This window comes from Ictidomys tridecemlineatus, chromosome 11 (genome assembly GCF_052094955.1).
Source record: "Ictidomys tridecemlineatus isolate mIctTri1 chromosome 11, mIctTri1.hap1, whole genome shotgun sequence".
In the NCBI taxonomy this organism is placed as follows: domain Eukaryota; kingdom Metazoa; phylum Chordata; class Mammalia; order Rodentia; family Sciuridae; genus Ictidomys; species Ictidomys tridecemlineatus.
This window is the reverse complement of record NC_135487.1, coordinates 96,794,210-96,814,482: the sequence shown is the minus strand read 5'-3', so window position 1 is coordinate 96,814,482 and position 20,273 is coordinate 96,794,210. Positions and strand designations below refer to the sequence as shown.

Genomic DNA, 20,273 nt, shown 5'->3' with positions numbered 1-20,273 from the left:
TTGGTTGTTGTTTTTCATTTCTTTCTCCTGTAATGTTTTGCTCAAGATGCTTTGCAATGCTGGTTTTCTGGCTGAAAATTCTTCTAACTTTTGTTTATCATGAAAGATTTTTTTTTCATTGTTGTACCTGAAGCTCACTTTTGCTAGATACAAATTTCTTGGTTGGCATCCATTGTCTTTCAGTGTTTGAAATACGTTGTTCCAGGATCTTCTTGCTTTCAGCATCTGTGATGAAAAATCTGCCGTTAACATTCTTGGTTTACCCCTGAATGTAATATGCCTCCTTTCTCTTGGGGCTTTTAATATTTTCTCTTTGTTCTGTATGTTGGATATCTTCACAACAATGTGTCTTGGTGTTGGTCTACTGTGATTTTGTATGCTCGATGTCCTGTATGCATCTAAAATTTGTACATCCCTTTCCTTTTTTATATTTGGAAATTTTTCTATAATTATTTCATTCAACAGATTGCTCATTTCCTTCGTTTGATCCTCTATACCTTCCTCTATCCTTATGACTCTTAAGTTTGTTTTTTTATGTTATCCAATATCTCTTGGATATTTTTCTTGTTATTTCTTACCAGCCTTTATGAGTTGGCTAGACTCTTTTCAAGATGACATATTTTGTCTTCATTATCTGACATTCTGGCTTCTACTAGCTCCACTCTGTTAGTGATACTCTCATTTGAGTTTTTAATTTGGTTCATAGTTTCCTACATTTCTAGTTATTATTGTTTGATTTTTTAAATAATCTCTATCTCCTGATAAAGATGCTTATTTGCTTCTTTTATCTGTTTATGTAATTCATTTTCAATGTGTTCTTTCATTGTTTGAATTTGCTGTTTCATGTCCTCTTTAAGATTCTATTCCATCTGTGTAAGATATTCCTTGAGTTCTTTGACTATTTTTCTGATGCCTCTACGACCTTCTGTATATTTAGGCTGTCCTTCATTGTTTGTACTCCTTCTCTTCTTTGCTTTTTCATGCTGCTCATGTTACTTCTTTTTCTGTTTGAGTGCTGAGTTACTGTTTACTCCAATAAATTTATTTGGTTTGGTGTGTCTCTGGGGTCTATCTTTAGTGATGGGAGACTATGACTAGAGATGATGAGTTTTGTTGCACTTTAATGCGGATTCATTCGTTTCCTAAACTGTGTTTGGATTCTGATGGCATATAGCAGTCTGCAGTTTGGTCTTGGGACTTATATTTAGGTCGAATGATGAGATGGTATTGAGGTTGGTATCTCCTGTAAACCTGAAGAGGGATATTAACAGGAGAGTGGTCTGGAGTATTTTGGGGTAGCTAGGGACTTGGTAGCACTATATAATGCCTCAGAACATTTACCTATATATATTTAGTAAATTACACATACGCAGCGTCATGATGCTTGGGAGGAAAGGTATTAGAAGGGGAGGAAAGAAGTCACTAAAGAGAATGAGAGTAAACAGGTAGAATTCAAGAAAAGGGGAATAAGGAAATTGAAAAGAAATGAAAAGACAAAAGAAAAAAAATAGAAAATAAAAAAAGGAAAAAAATTTAAAAAATAATTAAAAAGAATAAATAAAAAAATAAAAAAACAAATAATAAAAAATTAAAAAATGCAGTCTTAGAGTTTGATTAACTTCTTTTCTGGTAGGTGGAGCTGTGCCCACTGGACCAAGCTTCACCTCTCAATACGCACAAACCAATTACTGTGAAGCACCTCCTCCCCCTGACTGGGCGGATCTACAATCCTGAGTGCCTAGGGCCTTTTCTTGTATCTAGTCACTTCCCCACTTTTCCTCCAGCCAGGCCCCACTCACCAGTGATGCTCACCACAATACTGGCTATATGCCAGGTCTGCTGCTCCCAGGAGCCCTATTTTCTTAAACGACTGGGCACACTCTCCCTGCTTGCCGTTCCCTCAGACCTTAAGGTTGTGGAGCATGGGGCTGAGAACCCTCAGCTTATTTTGCCTGCCCTCTGGTAGCCACACCCCCAAGAGCTGGTGCAAGAGACCTCAGTTGTCAGCGCTGGTGGGAGCGGTAGCCAGGAGTCCCGTGCCGCTCCTGATTCCCTGGGTCTGACTGTCTGGCTCACGGAAGAGCTGGGAGGGGCCCTTGAGGTTTCCCTGCTGTGTGGAGAGGAATGGCTAGGGGGTTACACACCCACAGCTGCTGGTTTCAATGAAGTTATCTCCTCCGCCACATTCTGGTGACATCAGTTCTCTGCCATGGTGATATACCATGTGAATGGCCACAGTTTGTTCTCTTTGCCGGGTGTCCAATGCAACGGGTGGGTCCTGACTGGCTCTTCCAAGCCCTGTCTCAATCCTGTGGCCACTGCGTATAAAGGCTAGGTTGGTATTAACCTCCACAGGTTCACGGAGGAGCCAACAAGTTGTGTCAGTGAGAGCGTTTAGCGCTGAGTCATAGCGGTTTTTCTGCGAGACGCAGGTGAACAGGAGCCTGAATTTACCTCCTCTGGGCTCGGTGTGTGTTCTCTAAGAGAAACCACTGGCTTTACCCTTGTGAAACTTGATGGTGCTTTAGTAAGGTACCACCCTTTAAGGGTAGCTGAATCAGTTTTTTAAAGATTCAATGGCTTATTCATCTTCCAGATGTAACTATTTACTGTACACTTTGCATCCAAGAGTCTGAACTTGTGGTGATCCTGATTTATAGGATTTTCTTAATTAAAATGTCTGCTGAATAAATTTGATTTTTGTTTTAGAAAAAAAATCAGATGATATTTCTTGATGTTTATGTTCTAATGAGCAAATTTATGTTTTAATTTACTTTTACTTATCTCCTCAGTTTTCATTACTGTGATCTGAGGTTTTTTCTGAGATTATTATTAAATTGCTATTTAAATAATTTATAACATTTTCACTAGCTTTTATGTGGAATTAAAGATTATAAAAAGCCTTAGATTGTTGCAGCCTTAAATAAATCACCACTTTTCTAGTAATATATCAAAATTATCCTTGATAAAGTCATGGAATGTATACTTCTCTTAGTATTCCTCATCATGTTCTTGATCTATTCCAATTTATTATCAAAAATTAACTGTTTTCCTTTCCCTGTGGCTCACCTTCAGGTCATTTCTTTGCTCATTAGACAAAGAGGAAGACATAGAAAACGTCAGATTTTAAATTGAAATATCAAATTTTACATTTGATATTTTCTACAGTAAAGAGTATCACCTAGAATACATTTGGGATCATGGTATTAATGGATTTACTGGTAGTGGATTTTATGACAGTTTAATTTAGTGAACTTGTAAGCATGTTTTCTAAGATGTGCCTGTCAGGTGTTACATCAGATTACATATGGCCTGACATTTAGATTTCTTAATAGTTGTTCCAAAATAGAAGCCATTCTCCTGCTGTTTTGAGTCTCTGATAGACTGTTAGGTGACCTCTACAAGGGGGCATCAGATTCATTCTCTCTATATAATAAAGGTGCTTGAGTGGGACTTTTTCAGGTTTTTCATTGTCAGAGACCAGCTCCAACAGGGGGTCTCAGGAGACAAACCGATGGTGAGGAGTCGGCGAAGGAGGGGGTGGAGAAACAACACAGACACCAAAGTGAAGGTGTTGATCCCAATCTTTACTTGTGAAGTTGATCATATATACTTTTCATTTTGGCAGTCTCACAGTACTTTGTGGTTACAAAACAGGAATCATTATTCAAACAAAACAAAATATTACGTAGCTACAATTAGAATAGAAGAATGTATCTTGGCTTATGCATAAGCAAGCATTTGTACTTTCAGTTCAAGTTTTGCTTTGAGCTGTTCTGCTTAGTTAACTTTTAATAATAGTTACAAATGTCCCAAACTATTGGCCTATACCTTGACTATTCTTTCTTGACTTACTGACTGGAACTGGTGCCATGGTTATGGCAAGTAGTTGATTTGTTATTACTTTTAATCAAACAGGAGTAAGAGCACAAACCATTGTGCACAGGAACAAGAACAAGTTGCCCAGTACTAAGCACTAATCTATCTTCTTAACATTAATTTTTCTTCTCTAGATTTTAATTTAATTTCTCAAAAACTTCCTTGACAGGAATACAGGGAGTTTTTCTTTAGACATTAACAATTTACACTCCACAGCTGAATCATTGCATTTAGAGCAAACAGATCTATGCTTTAGAAGTAGTTGCATTAATTGGGAAAGTCATGATTTTTTCTTTATACTTAATGGTCATATGAGAAATCGAAACTATACTTATTAAAGGAATACAAAAACAAATCAGCCCATTCCCAGAAACATACTGCGCTCCTCCAGAGGATGGACACCTTGCACCATCCACCTCAGTAGGGCCTTGCCATTGCCTGAGTCAGGGGAGGGGCGCAGAATTTCATAACTTAGTTGAGGACCACTTGGGGGAACAGGGTCTTAGTGGACATGGAGGCTATTTTGGAGACAGTGGGAAAGAAGTCAATAGCAGTTGTCTTTCTCAATTTTTTTAAAAAATATATTTTTTAGTTGTAGGTGGACATAATATCTTTTAAAAAATATTTATTATTTAGTTTTAGTTGGACACAATGCCTTTATTTTATTTTATTCATTTATTTTTGAGTGGTGCTGAGGATGGAACCAGGGCCCTGCACATGCTAGGTGAACACTCTGCCAGTAAGCTCAACCCCAGCCCCCATGAACACAATATCTTTATTTCATTTTTATGTGTTGCTGAGGATTAAACACAGTGTCTCTTGTCTGCTGGGCAAGCACTCTACTTCTGAGCCAAAACCCCAACCCCTTTCTCCAAAATTTGTAACAAGTAATTATATAGCTAAACTGCCAGGATGAAGGGAGTGAGGCAAAATAAAAAAGAAGCCTCTTCATGTTTGCCTATTTGGAGTGAAGCTGTTTGAAAGAGATTTATTTTTGTTGTGGTATTTTGAAAAGCCATGACTACAGACGTAGGACAACCATTATTATAACTTTCATTCTGTTTTTCTTTGTGACCGTGGTAAGTCATTTAACTTTTATGGTCTCAGGCTGTATCTATTAAGTTAAAAAAAATCAGTTTGACTAAGGTTCTTTCTAACTTAAAAATTCAGTGAGTGACCAGAGCAATAGAGATAGCAAAGAGGTTTCCATTTGACAGCACTTTTATTTTTAATTTCATTAAGAGAAAGAGTCAGATAATCTCATCTTCTAAAGATGAGGAATATATCATTTCTCTCACTACTTTGGATAAGGAGAATTAGAAGGGATATGTGAGGCTCCTCTCTTTATATTGTGACCTAATGTTAGGTAAGTGACACATATTGTAACATCAGTCAATCATCAGATACTAGAATGTCTCAGTGGAATGTTAACTCAGCATTTTTTTCTGAGAAAACTCTGAGAGACAATTCTTTAGATTATCATAAAATTGTCATCTTTACACTGGGATATGGGTGCATCTCCAGATTGAGGATTTGGGATATTAGGTTTCCTCTGTGCTTAACAGTCTCACATCAGACATGGTCATACTGAACCTTTTTCATTGACAAGCTCCTGAGTAGCAAAAAGGCTTCTCATGTTGAAATCAGTATTGCACAAAAAGAGCAATGGAATGCTGCCTGAGATTATTTCTTGCCATAAGTTGAATTGAGCATAGTCATATGCAGGGTAGGCAGAGTTTCCAAATAATGAACATGTCACAGTTGTGAAAGAGCTGCAAATGAGTGCTGACTGAGAAAAATCAGAACAGCAGTCCAAGAGTGACTTTTTTGGAAAAAAAAGACTTCATTCTGGCCAAATTCTGGAAGCAAAGCCACTAACAGTAGCCTGTCTAGAGCAGCACAATAAAGGCTGCATGTCTGGCATTGATTGCTTCTCTTCTCTGTAGTCATCACATTGAGGACTTAATGGTGGTTGGAAAATTTTGTTTCTCTATCAAGAGCTTGTAGGGGAAAATTCAGAAATGTGTTTTGTTTTAGTAAATAAAGACAAGTCACAAATAAATGCGAATAAAATTCAAAATAAATTAGAAACTTGGCTACAAATATGTATGACAGGCTTATGAGTGCCTGCATCCATTTGGAGAACCTGCTAGGAATATAGGTATAAACTTTCAATTCAGAAGCCTCTGTCCTCAGGAACTTAAGTTGAGTGAGGGAGACAGATAAAGAGCAAGCATTTATTTTGTTTCATTCACTTTTTTAAGAGCATCTGCTTCGTGTACTACACTGTACTAGATGAAGGGCTGCAAAAGTAAGAGAAAAGTTTGAATTTTCAAGCATTTATAGTCCATAGGAAAATGAATAAACAAATACATAACTAGAGCACCAGGGTACATGGAGGCATGCAGGAAAGAATAAATTGATTGTGTGGGAAAGAATGATACAGGTAACTTTAAATGTTCTTGTATAACTCAGCAGCAACAAGTTGCCTGTACCTCAGACTTCAAGCGACCTTAAGGTTTCTGAAGACTACTTGTAGCAAATTATGGGAATCAACAACCTAGAGGGACCATTGTAGTATGTTTTGTAGGTATATCTACTTAATATTCATGGGTCTGTTGGAACTTAGCTGCTAGAACAAAAAAAATGTTGATACATGGGCTTTTAATTTTCTATAAATAAAAATGATGATGATGATGATGAAGACAATGATGTATTGAATTGCTCTATACTCCTCATAAATTATACCTGGAAATTTTTATGTGAAATTATAGGAAGGTACATTGAAAAAAATTTTAATTGTTGCTAGACACAAATACATTTTTTTGAGAGAGAGAGAGAGAGAGAGTGAGAGAGAGAGAGAGAGAGAGAGAGAGAGAGAGAGAGAGAGAATTTTTTTTATATTTATGTTTTAGTTTTTGGTAAACACAGCGTCTTTATTTTATTTTTATGTGGTGCTCAGGATCTAATCCAACCCAGCACCCCAAGCATGCCAGGTGAGCATGTCACCACTTGAGCCATGTCTCCAACCCCAAAATACATTTATTTACTTATTGCTATTCGTTTATTTATTCATTTTTTTATTGTAATCTGGTTCTGGGTTTTAACCCAGTTCCTCACACATGCTAGGCAAGTTCTGTACTGCTGAGCTACAAACCCAGGCCTGTGTAAAATATATTGTAATTCATTAATTTTTTTCTTCATTAATTTACAGAAAAGGTTTTCCTTGAATTTCAAGTATATCTAAAGTATATTGTATCACCTCCTACAACCACTGAATTTCCCAAAGCTGTTTTAGTAGGGGGGTTTCATGTTCAACTCAATGTCATCCCATTCAAGAATGAGACTGGGTTCCCTACTTCTCATGCATTGAAATGTTCACAACTTTTAATAACACAAAAAGTCTTTAATTTCTAAGCTGAATTTGGGCTATGGACCCTGTAGCTTACCTCCATGCCTGAGCCATAGGAATTCTAAGTACTAGCCACTGGTGTTTTAAAATTCACTTTATGTAGAAAAAAACAAAATTTGTAAGGGAACTCACATGTACTTTCAAAATGCGGGGGTGGGGGGATGAATGAATTCCAGCTCCTGGGGGAAAGTTGTGAGGAAAACCTGTCCCTGCATAGACATTTCACAATGGAAATGGAGTGGGTGGTGGGCCCAGTGGAAAATAATCTCCAGGTTCCCATACCAGTTTCCTGGGAGAGGTGGAGGAAAAAAAAGGTCCTCTTCTCATGAACTGACTCCTTGGGTCGACTGAAAACAAGGCACCTCTGACTGGAGGAAAAGGTGCCAAAACAGAGCCAGAGCCAGTTGCTTGGTTTTCATCATGGAGAGGTGAATCAGGCACATCAGAGTCCCCGAGATCAACTATGGTCTCCTTTCTACTAGATTGCCTTTGTGAACACATAGGCCCATCCTATTTATCCAAAGGAAGCATATTAGTAATTCTGTGTTCTGTTGGTCCTGGTGGTCTACCACAATTTGAGTATAAAACCTACCTTGCCTTTGTAGAGGAAGACGTGGATCAGAAGAATATGGTTGGCATGACAGAGGGATTATCAGCCTACAGGCCTGTTCCTCTGGAGGAGAGAGGGGCCCAGTCCGAGAAGGTGCTCTCTGAAAATCAGTGAACTTATCACAGCTGGCTTCTCTCCCTTCACTGCTAGTTGTCTTGACCCTCTTCCTTCTCCCACTGGAGTGAAAGGTGGAAGTGTGAGTGGACCATTCTTTTCAAAATTAGGAGCTCTTCTTTCAGATGAAGGCTGACCCATTGGTGAGGGCCCATTTGGAGAAGGCTTTATGCCCATTACTGAGTTGGAAACATCCAGTGCATCATATGGATCTTTTTCTACAAGTTCAAATCTAAGCTCCTTCTCAGTTAATTTTTGTCTGTTGTGAGCATTTTTTTTCCTGAAATAATTGAGGTTTCTTTCAGCAATCCGAGCTGCCAACTCACTAGCATGTGCTTCTTTCTCAGAGGAAATAATCTTCCTCAGACATGAATAAATGGTTCTCTCCAATTCTTCTTCAAGATATTGGGCTTGCTTTCTGTAGGTCTCCAGTTCTTCCATTGTTTGGCTCATCTTTGCTTCGACTTTGGGAAGTTTCTCCTCTGGCTCCACTCGGTAGTTTTCCTCCACTCTTAATTTCCTGTGCAGTTTCATCATATTTTCTTGATAGCATACCATCATGACTGTAAACTTCTTCTGTAGGGTCTTATTCTCACTTTCAAGCTGTGCATTTTCTGACTGCAAAGATGCCTGTTCAGTCTGCAGAGTTTAAGGTGTTCCGTAAGGTCTTCTGTGGTTTTCTCCACTTCAGATGAGAAAGTACATTTTTTATTTCTTTCTCCTTCCAAGGTTTCTAAGGAGGCTTTTAGGTTAGCACCATAAACCAGTTTCCTCAAAGCTTCTTTGGACTCATCATCCAAGTGAACACCAATTTCTGGTTCACTCGTCCTTCCCAATTCCAGATGACCACCATCACTTTGGGCTCCCATGCTTGGAGAAGACCTATCTTTCATCTTTAGAAAGCATTCACTTGGAGACTCCATGTGATTTTCTGTATTTCTTAGAACTTGTTCTGCAGCTACTTTAGAGTCCTCCAATGTGATTTTTGCTTTATATTGGACACCTCCTTCTTCCCTCTGTGCTTCAGCTTCTCCTTGTATTGTTGGTCTCTGCCTTTGCTGAAGTTGGGAACTTTCATTCAAAGCCTCTTTGATTGCCAGCTTCAGTCGTTCCTCATTCACTTGAAAGAGTCTCCAGTTTGTTTTAGCTTCAGCTATTTGTGATCTGAGGGATTCAGATTCACCTTGTAAGGACTGTATACATCGTTTCATCCTGTTGACCATGTTTAGCCTTCTGTGCTTTGAGTTCTTCTTATAGAAAGAGCATTTCAACCCCATGACTGGATTTGGACTTATGCAGCTTTTCGTAGGTTGGCTGCAGATGTTGTGCTTCCCTAGAACCCTTCTCAAACCTGCAATCATTTAAAGATGAGTCTAAGCCTTCATGTTCTTTTTGAACAAGGCTAACTTTTTCAAGAAGTCCACAGTTTTTTTCAATAAGTCCAGCAAGATTTAGAGCCAGCTTTTTTTCTCTTCCCACGTAAAGCCTGCTACTAACCGACTGGAAACTTCTCCAAAAAAGTGAGAGAACAGCAAAAAATCCTAGAGCTGAACACAGCACAAACTCCCCAGGAAAGCCCTAAGGAAGACAGCCTGGCTTCATGTCTTCTAACAATGCTGTCACATCCCTGGGTGCTTCTTCCAGAACCACCCACTAGTATGGCTGAGAGGCAGCGCTTGGCTCCTCCATCACGCCAAGATGGCTTTGGCTCTCTCCACCACAACCACAGCCTGCCCAGGCAGGCCAACACAGGTTGTGGACACTCAGGTGTTTGGTCAGGAACTCAAACCTGCACCAGGCAACTGAGCAGACCACTGTGATCCCCTTCAGTGGCTGAGCATATGGTGGGTGGTGGGCATATGGCTGTGGGAGCCATGATCAAGGTCTCCTAGGAGCCTTGTTGTGCTCAACTGCCCATCATGGGAGTCTTGTCCCCTTCCCTACCCAGTGCATCCTCAAGTGCCACTGGTTTAAGTCCCTTCCACTCCATCCAGATAGAATCCCTCTGCATGCCCCCACCCATTGATTTGGTTTAGGCCAGGCCAAGGCGGGGCTTAGTAGGAAGATCCCATCCAGTCATAATACCACTTAGTTTGATGTCACTTAAATTCTAAAGCTGTCTAAACTGTTTTAACAGCCTTTGTGGCCTATATTTGTATTTGTGTCGCTTACCTTTTGTTTTAGTGACTCAGTCCTTTCCCTGCCCTTGTGCTCTCCCTACTTCCTTCCTTCCTTGCTTCTTTCCTCCCTTCCTGGTTTTTCTCCTTTTCTTCTTCCTTCTTTTCTACCTCCCTCCATTCCTCCATCTTTGCCTCCCTCCCTTCCAACTTTCTCTCTCCTTCCCTCCCTTTTCTTTACTTGCAGTGTTTGGGGTGAAAGTCCATTGCCTTCCCCATGCTAAGCAAAGTCACTGCCCCTGAGCTACAGCCCCAGACTTGCTGACACTTCCTATGCAAGTAATTTGAATTATATCTGAAGAAAAACTCTCAAATTATTCTACTTTCAAAGTAATTTCAGAAGAGTTGCTAACATGGGCACAAATCAGTTATGACAAGTCATTTCTGAAAAGTACAGCACAGCTAATGTTCCCAAAAAGAAGGAGTTGAGAACTTTAGTTGTTGGTTTTTTTTCTTTAATGTCAGCATTTCTAGACAGTATTTGTTGAAAATTCTTCAAAATCTTTTTTCAGATGTTCTTTTCTTTGGACATTTTATGGTCTTGAAAATATCTAAGGAAGCTGGCTGGTACTTCTAAATATATAGCCAAGAGAAGGATGGATATGACTCTCTGAAATTGATGTAACTCCTGAACGTGAATTATATTATTGATGCTTAGACAAAGACTTTATGGCTTGATATGTTGCAGTAATTCACTTGCAGGTCAGCATGAGGAAGAAAGAAGAAGCAGAGCAAGCAAAGCAGCAGCAGAAAAAAAGTCCTTTATTGTGTACAAGACATCTTTTTATAGTATTGTGAACAAAGAAGGCAGCCTTCCAACATCAATGAATCAGGTCTTTCTGCTAATTAAACATAGTACACAAAAGTTTTACTTTCTAATCATAAGTGACCCACTTCTCATGGCTAAACTACTCTTGGCCTGGAGCATGCCGAGCTCTGCTCTTGTTAAGAACAGATAATAAAATTTTTCTTAGCGCCCTCCTAGCCCACTTGACAGAACATCCCGTTTGCAGGCAAGTCCTCCCAAGGACAGTAGACACCTCGTTTTCAAGCATGTCTGCTGTTACCTATCTATACCTTGACAGAATATTCCATTTGCAGGCAGACTCCATCAAGGACAGTAATAGTAACACAGTCACATCTGATTCTCAACATCTCCCTCCTTTTGTTTTTGTAAATGAGCCATAGCAGAAGTGATAAGAGAGGTTTCATGTTTTAGTTGCCTTCACTTTTTCCAGCGTTAAAAGACTATATACCAAACAGAACACAAAACAAAATTTATTACAGTGTTACCTAAAGAAGTTGATAACAAGGTATAGAAATGTCTTAAAGGATTTAAATTAGCAACAATTTTTGTAAAATGTCAGATCCTGTTAGTTCAGGGAATGTCTTACTAAAGATGTCCATAACAGTTGTTTCTAAATTCATAATTTCTAAAGTTAAATTTTGATGTCCATTTAACCACCTTTTAACAGTTTCCCAGAAATCACTGGTATTATATGGCACAGGAGTCACACAAATATGAGAAGAATTCCAGTCACACTTCAGAATACTTCTGGTAGCCAAGATAGTCACTTGATCACCAAGCCAGGAAACAGTATGCTGTAAATTGATCACATCTGTAGCCAGTTGAGAGTCTAAGTCCTTTTGTTGTTGCCATAATAAATGAGCATCTTGATACCATGTTCTCACGAAATTCACAGTTTGAATGTCTTGATGCAAAGCAATGCTAGCTATTGCAGCAGTGGCAGTTACAGAAGCAACTGCAAGGAATGAAGCTATAAGTATTCCTATTAATTGTTGAGAGCGATGTAACAAAACTTGAACAGCATTGTAAAAATGAGTAACAGGCAATGAATCAGACCAAGGATGAGTCAAATTAACAGGCACCCAGAATTCTGTGCGAGCTTTAACAATAACTAAAGAATAACTATTAATTTATATTAATTCCCAATTAGTTCTATTTACACATTGAATAAGATAACAGTCTACACATGATATTGTTCCCCAAGTATCATTCCATTCCCAGTTTCCAATCATAAGAGAATAAGGGAATTTAACACGTGTAGAAGTAAAATAAGTCAGATCATTATGTAGATTACTTCAAAAGGAGAGGAATGGGATACATCTAACGTGAAATTTCTAGTCCAAACAGTGAGTTTTCCAGATACTGCCCATAATTTTCATATATCCCCTTGAATATTAGAAAACTTTATATGATATAACATTGGAGGGACCAAAGCATAATGTTGCATTTTAATTGTCTCATTACCCCAAGCATTTATTGTCCCATTATGTCGATGCCATCTTAAAGTACGATTTGACCAACTTTCTATAAATTCAGAATGATCAGGACTCCAATCAACTATAGTGATATTTTGATATTTGACTATTGTTTTAGGGTGATGATCATGACATTTTTCCCACTTTAAATGAGTTAAAAATGTTTCAAAATATTTAGCTGAACATAAAGGAAGATGAGTTCTAACAAAACATTCTTCAGAAGTTAGCCATGATTGATTAATATACATACTAGAGGTATTAAATCCTCGGGAAGATATCATGACAGTAAAAACAGCAGTAGAATAACTACAATAATTAACTCCCCAAGTATTATAACAAAGTGAGTCATTATGTGATATAAGAGGCAAACAGAAAGAACAAGCCCCTATACACAATGGGACTCCTTTAACAGCTAGAGTTATATTAGAAATATTATACATATTTTTATGGAATGGAATATCTTCAATTCCCCCACATACAGGAGGGGGAAAAATTAGTATTATTAGTACACACACAAACTTTAGGTTCTCCCCAGGAAACACTACGCACCAAAGGAGGGTTATGAACATAGGTCCAATAAGCAAAAAAATGAGCAGAAACTATATTTACCTGGCAATTAATAACTGCAAGCATAGCTAATAAAAGATTTCTTAGGATTTAAAGGCTGATTTGCCTTTTGAAAAGTTTTTTTAGGTTCTTGAGTAAACTTTTTCATCTGTCCCCATGTTGGGGGGTCTGCTGTTCTCATTGCCATCTTAGAAGTTCTCTGCATTGCCAGCTCCTGAAATTGACAAATGGGTCACTCATTCTTTAATTTGATAAGTCTTGAAGGTACCCACAAAGGTGTTTTACCTGTAGAAATAAGAGCAAACCCCCTTCCCATGTGCTGCAACAACCCAGAAATCTATTCTTTATTTTCATCCCTGTACCATATAGGTATTTCTGATTTTAGAAATAATGGTTGAGGTTTAAATGTAGAGAAATGTTGCTGAGCTGCAGGAACCTTGGAAGATGACCAGACATTTCAAAAATTTAAAGTTAGTAAAGTTTTATGAAGTATATTTTGAGGTGTATAAGCCATAGCCATATCTTCCCTTTTTATGTTTAGTATATATTTTCTTAACGTATGATTTGTCCCTTTTATAAAAGGTATTATATAGCTTGACCCTGACTATTATAAGGTATGCCAAATATATGTGTAATGTCATATTTTTATAAAAATGAATGTAATTTTTGTGAGGTATATGCAGGTGCATTATCAGGAATCCTTCTTAATATATGCGCCATCGTTTCATCCTGTTGACCATGTTTAGCCTTCTGTGCTTTGAGTTCTTCTTATAGAAAGAGCATTTCAACCCCTTGGCTGAATTTGACCTATGCAGCTTTTCGTAGGTTGCCTCCAGATGTTATGCTTCCCTTGTACCCTTCTCAAACCTGCAATCATTTAAAGATGAGTCTAAGCCTTTATGTTATTTTTGAAAAAAAGTTAACTTTTCAAGAAGTCCACATTTTTCTTTAATAAGCCCAGAAAGTTTTAGAGGCAGCTTTTTATTCTCTTCCCATGTAAAGCCTGGTACTAACCGACTGAAATCTTCTCCAAAAAAGTGAGAGAACAGCAAAAAATCCTAGAGCTGAACACAGCACAAACTCCCCAGGAAAGCCCTAAGGAAGATAGCCTGGCTTCATGTCTTCTAACAATGCTGTCACATCCCTGGGTGCTTCTTCCAGAACCACCCACTAGTATGGCTGAGAGGCAGCGCTTGGCTCCTCCATCACGCCAAGATGGCTTTGGCTGAGTTGGATCCTCAGCCCCATATGGAAATTAATTAATCAATTAATTAATTGATTGAAGGTTTAAGAAAAAGGAGCTGGAGGAGGAGAAAGAGAAGGAGAAGAAGTAGAAGAAGAGGACAAAGAAGATAACAGAAGGGAAAATGGGAACAGAGCAAGTTTAATTTCTGGTTTCCAATTCTAAAATGTTCCCTGTAAACTTCATTTTCCTTTGTTTTTGAGATCTCTTATGTCCATGACATGTTTAGTTGTGTTTTCTGGTTAACTCTTACAATGCTCTGGTTATTCTGTTATGGAAAAATTAGCTGCCGTGCCAAACAAGACTTTAAATCAATGAAAATCTTTTCTTTTTTTTTTTTATTATTGGTTGTTCACAACATTACAAAGCTCTTGACATATCATACTTCGAACAATAGTTTCAAGTGAGTTATGAACTCCCATTTTTACCCCAAATACAGATTGCAGAATCACATAGGTTACACATTCACATTTTTACATAATGCCATACTAGTGACTGATGTATTCTGCTACCTTTCCTATCCTCTACTATCCCCCTCCCCCCATCTTTTCTTTCTATCCCATCTACTGTAATTCATTTCTCTCCTTATTTTTCTTCCAATTCCCCTCACAACCTCTTTTATGTAGTTTTAAAGAGACCCTCATTGTTATGAAAATATTTTCTTAAGCATAACATTACTTTCATATTTGCTACTATATTATTAAATACACTGCTTTGTATAAAGGGACTGCCTTTGTTGGGAATTTAAAGTATCCACAATGGCTAGGTTCCAAGTACCCAGAAATCCCATTGTTGTTTATGTAATAGTGGCTTAATCAAATTAAATGCTGATCTCTGGAATACAACAGAATAGGAATAATTTACTTATAAGACTCATATTTAAACCATCTGTATTTACAAAGTAGTATTCTAAGAATTATCGTTCCATTTAGCTTAAATTATAGCAAAAGTATGGTTACTAACTTAAGTAAAAGCAGGTACTTAAAAACTAAAAATAAGAAATAAGTCAAATTACTTTTTTTAAGAGAGAAAAAGAGAGAGAGTGAGAGAGAGGGGAGGGTGGGGGAGAGGGAATTTTTTAACATTTGTTTATAGCTTTTGGTGAACACAACATGTTTATTTTAATTTTATGTGGTGGTGAGAATTGAAACCAGTGCCCTGCACATGCCAGACAATTTTGGTCTTGCTTGAACCACATCCCCAGCCCCAAATTAATTTTGAAGAGAGAACAAAGACATCCAGATTTTGTGTTTCTGAATGTTGTGTAGCAGGTCCTTTTTTAGGTGGAACAAACCCTGCAGGGGAACTCACTTCTACTTTCAGAATGTAGGGGATGGGGGAGGAAATCCAGCTCTTGAGGTCATGTCATATCCAGCATCAGTAACTTAGCAAGGCCATAAGAAATTCAATGAGGCCTTGACTCTAAATAAAAATACAACAAAGGGCTGGAGATGGGTTTAGTGGTTTAGATCCCCAGAGTTCAATTCCTAATAAAATGAACATAAATAATGTGGTTAAACCCAGAGAGGAAGATCCCATTGGAATCCTTTTAAATAGCTATATGCAGCACTCAGATGTTGTTCTCATGAGTCTTTGGGTCCACAAAAATAAATCTATGAAAATAAAGAATCACATCATAAGAGATCATGTATATTCCTTTAGAGAGAGGCCCTTGTTGACCATCTATTTTCCTCACTTCAATATACAGAAAATCTTAATTCCAATGAGGTATCATGAGAGCAATAAATGTCTAAAGTCATTTTGAAAAATTGAGTCACAGTAGAATGAATGTGTGAGATGTGCATGTATGTGTGTGTGTGTGTGTGTGTGTGTGTGTGTGTGTGTTTGTGTTTAATTTTTTTCTTTGGTACCATGGATTGAAACTGAGAAGCACTCAAACATTAAGCCATATCCCCAGCCCTATTTTTTATTTTATTTGGAGACAGGTTCTCACTGAGTTGCTTAGTGCCTCCTAGTTCCTGAGGCTGGCTTTGAACTTGACATCCTCCTTCCTCCTGCCTCAGTCCCCCAAGTCTCTTGGATTACAGGCATATGCCATCTTACCCAGCACAAAAGTTTCATTTTGAAAAAATAAGATGTCATAAATTTAGCACCAAGAGGTATCTTAACCTAGAGAATTGTAATATGTGAAGTGTGGGAACTGGGAACAGAGTAACAGAAGTCAAAAGAGAGATCATGAAAGACTTGCATTGATAAAACACTTTATAATGTCATAAAGGTCACATTTCCATTCTTTGGAGAAAGACAACTTATTCAGGAAAAGGTACTGAGACCATTTTGAAGATGCCTTATGATGTAGGTAAGAACATGAAATCCAATCCCTATCTCATATAGACATTAAAATAAACTCCAGATGCTCTGATAAATCAAATATATAAATCATCAAAGTCCAGGAAGAAAATAAATGAGTGTTTACACTATATAGGAGGAATTCTAAACATAAATGTGGAGAGCAAGAAGAGAAATGTTGTCACTAATGCATGTATATATATGCAGGTATGTTTGCCCATATACACACATACATCAGGATACATTGCTCTTGTACTTTTCTGGTGTTCAAATAAATCTTTGAAATAATCAAATTCATACAGACAGAAAGTAGAATGGTGGTTACTGGGATTAGCAACAGGGAAGTGGCAAGATAGTATTAAAGGAGGAAAAGTTGAATGGGTGAGTAGAAAAGTCCTGGGGATGGACAAAAGATGGTGATGGCTGCATAATACTGTGATTCTCTTTGGTGCTATAGAACCATACTGTTAATAACTCCATACACATAATAACAATGACACCCTTGGAGAGGAAATGACAGGCACTATAGCCCCAATGCAGCAAGGGGGCTGACATGGCCCTGCAGTATTCCAAGGCAAGCTGTGAATTTACAAGTTTTTGTGGTCCTTGTGGGACCGCATTGGGCTTTGGGTTATCTATTGAGCAAGATGGAAAATCACAGGAAAATTTCACATTATAGGGTGACGTGGTCTGTCTTCTTTTTTTCCATTGTATTGAAGATGAGTTTATTCTAGCCACATGTTGACCAAAGTCCTAATTGCTGATCTACTTTTTAAAAATTTTCATTTGCTTTCATGAGATATCCAGGACAGTAGAGTGCATTGATGCACTTGGAGAGTTCCTATATCAATTGTTTTTGTTTGTTTGTTTGTTTGTTTATAAAGCCCCTGTGGCTGCTGGTGAAGGAGCAGAGGGATGAGGCCTATTTAGGAATGGGGAGTGCCAGGAGGAGGTTTCTGCACTATGCTGGAGGCAGGATGGAGCCAGGAAAACCTTGGGTTCAAGCTCTGCCCTGGAGCCAGGCCCCAGGGAAGGCCCAGTTTCTACCCGCAACTGCCTGACTCCTGTAGATCCTTTGGCCCTGCAAGTATTGCCTTCGCTCATCAGCAAACATCCTTGGGACACTCAGGATCTGCCCATATCTCCCATAATGACATGAGGCAACAGCCTGGGGAAGAAGGTCCTCAAGGGTCCATCCTGACTTGGGCTGACCCCTGCCGCAGTTGACTCAGCCCAGGAATGACTCCGCCCACTGTCAGATGCCCTCCAGAGCTCAGTCTCTGCTGCGCACTGACTCTCCCTACTGGTAGACACCAGTCAGAGTTCATCCCCAGCCCAGGTCAGCCTTGCTGATAGGTGTCAGAGCCTGGCTCAAGGTAGGCCTGGCTCCGACCCACCACCAGCAGACACCCACCAGAGCTCAGGCCAGATGTAGGCCTGGCTCTTCCCACTGGGAACACATTATTGAGTCTTATGTGGGCTTGCGAGATCCAGTATATCATTGTGTATATGTTCTGCGTAATAAGAAGACTCATTGTAATACAAATATACAGTTTAATTAGTGAGAAGGTTATTTTAACCCTTAGAAGATGTGAATTTAGACATGATACTTTGAGTAGCTTGTACCTAAGAAGAGTGTAATGCCTCAAAGTATCATACTCTGCTTCTTTTCTTTGTTGTGTGCCCCCTCCCATAATCCTCTTCCATTTGCTATGCTTTAATCTAGCATTTCTAACTTTATGATAATACCTCTCTTACTTTTTACATGCACATAGTATATCAGAGAGTTTTAGGCATTGTACATGGCATGTTTTCCTTGTTATTTATATCATAAGGATCTCAAGTTCAGAGAGTTTTGCTGATTTACCCTACCCAGATCACACAGTAGTCAAGAATCAGGCCAGGATTGCTGATTCCATTCTTTTAACTACATTAAAACAAACAGTCTCAGCATGTTTGTTGAGGACTGTTCTCCCGGTTGCAGGAGTTCCTCAATCAGAACATATTTAATCTTAGTATATATCAATGAAAGATTAGCTTAGTAGTTATCTATTTCATCAAAGTCTTAGATGAATCATGACAATTAATGTGAAGTGCTCAGAATAGTAACAGGCAGAGTAGACAAAGTGTAACATGAAAAATTTTATCATTTTAAACATATACATTAATTTAATTTGCTCAAAAATTAGACAAGTGGTTAAAAGAGATTCTGTGGAGACACAAGTTAGAGGTTATGCTAGTAGTGAAAACCCAGATCAAAAGAAAAAGAGCAGATTTTTCTTCTCTTGTGGCACATACTCTTTGCCATCTATACTATGAGGTCACAACTGTGACAGTGGTTAGATCTGAGGTAAAAACGGCCTAAAATATTCAAGTCTATCCAGAAAGTATTTGTAAGCTTGTTATAGTTAATTACAAAGCTTATTATGCTCCAGATATAAAATAATAAACCCAGGGGAACTCAGATACTGAGTCACATCCCCAGCCCTATTTCTTATTTTTATTTTTTTTTATTTTTGTATTTTATTTAGAGACAGGGTCCCACTGAGTTGCTTTGTGTCCCACTTTTGGTTAGGGTGGCTTGTACCTGGTGTTCTTCTGCCTCAGCATCCCAAGGCATTTGGATTACAGGTGTGTGCCACCATGCCCAGCTTAGTGGGACATTTAAGAAGAAACGTTTAGAAAATTAAGTTGGATTGTGACATGACTTGCAATGTTTCTGGAATAATATTTATAAGACTCTTTTGTGTTTTCCTTAAGAGTGAAAGACAAAGCCATGTCCTTTGGGGAAACTACTTATCACAATAGAACTAGGTGAAATGATAGTAGGCAACTGATAAGAACTACCATGCATTCCTGTGCCAGTGAATGTTGCAGGGAGACCCTGCTAATGTGAAAGAAGTGGAAAAATGTCTCCACATCAGGAGATGGATTGTGTCTATTCCTTTTCAACCATGAAATAAGGAAGGGTCTCTTTTCTTGACACTCTAAAGGAGAAACAACAGATGAGGGGTTACCAGTAGTGAATGTGTTCTTTGGTACCAGGAACCCCTGAAGAGTATGGAGATTAGTGAAGTAAATGGGTATGTGGAATGACACAGTTGACTGGAATAAGAAGATGGGGTAGTCGACAGAAATAATTATTCCCCTGTGTGGAGTTCAGTTATCAACAGGGAACTCCTCTGTGGCTGACATAAACTGGAGCCAGAAGATAAACTCTACATAGTATCTTATAATGAGGTGTAGGGTTCCTGTATCATGGTCTTTTAATCTTGTGCAAAGCATATAACAAGGAGGGTGAATAAGGACATTTAATATTTTAAGAAATTTCAAACTGCCTTCCACAATGTTTATACTATGTTGTGTCTCTGACCATCATGAATGAGAGTTCCATCTCAGCCTTTCCAGAATTTGGCCTCCTCACTATTGGAGTTTCACATTTCTAAGTCAGTGGTATCTTATTATTGTTTTAATTTCCTATTTCCTAATAAGTTTGAATTTTAGCACCTTTTTATATTTTTACTTTTTATCTGTATATCATTTTGGGTGGTATCTGTTTAGATCTGTCCATTTTTAAAAACTGTGTTGTTCACTAATTATTGTTGAGATTTAAGGTACTTTGAATAATTTGAATGAATCTTTTGTGAGAGTGTTCTGCAAATAGTTTTCTGGCTTGTC

General features: G+C 38.3%; 1 pseudogene; it reads right to left on the bottom strand.

Moving 5' to 3' along the window:
* Nucleotides 1-7,513: 7,513 nt before the first annotated feature.
* LOC110596979 (melanoma inhibitory activity protein 2-like) lies at nt 7,514-9,704 on the bottom strand (annotated as a pseudogene).
* Nucleotides 9,705-20,273: the final 10,569 nt, after the last annotated feature.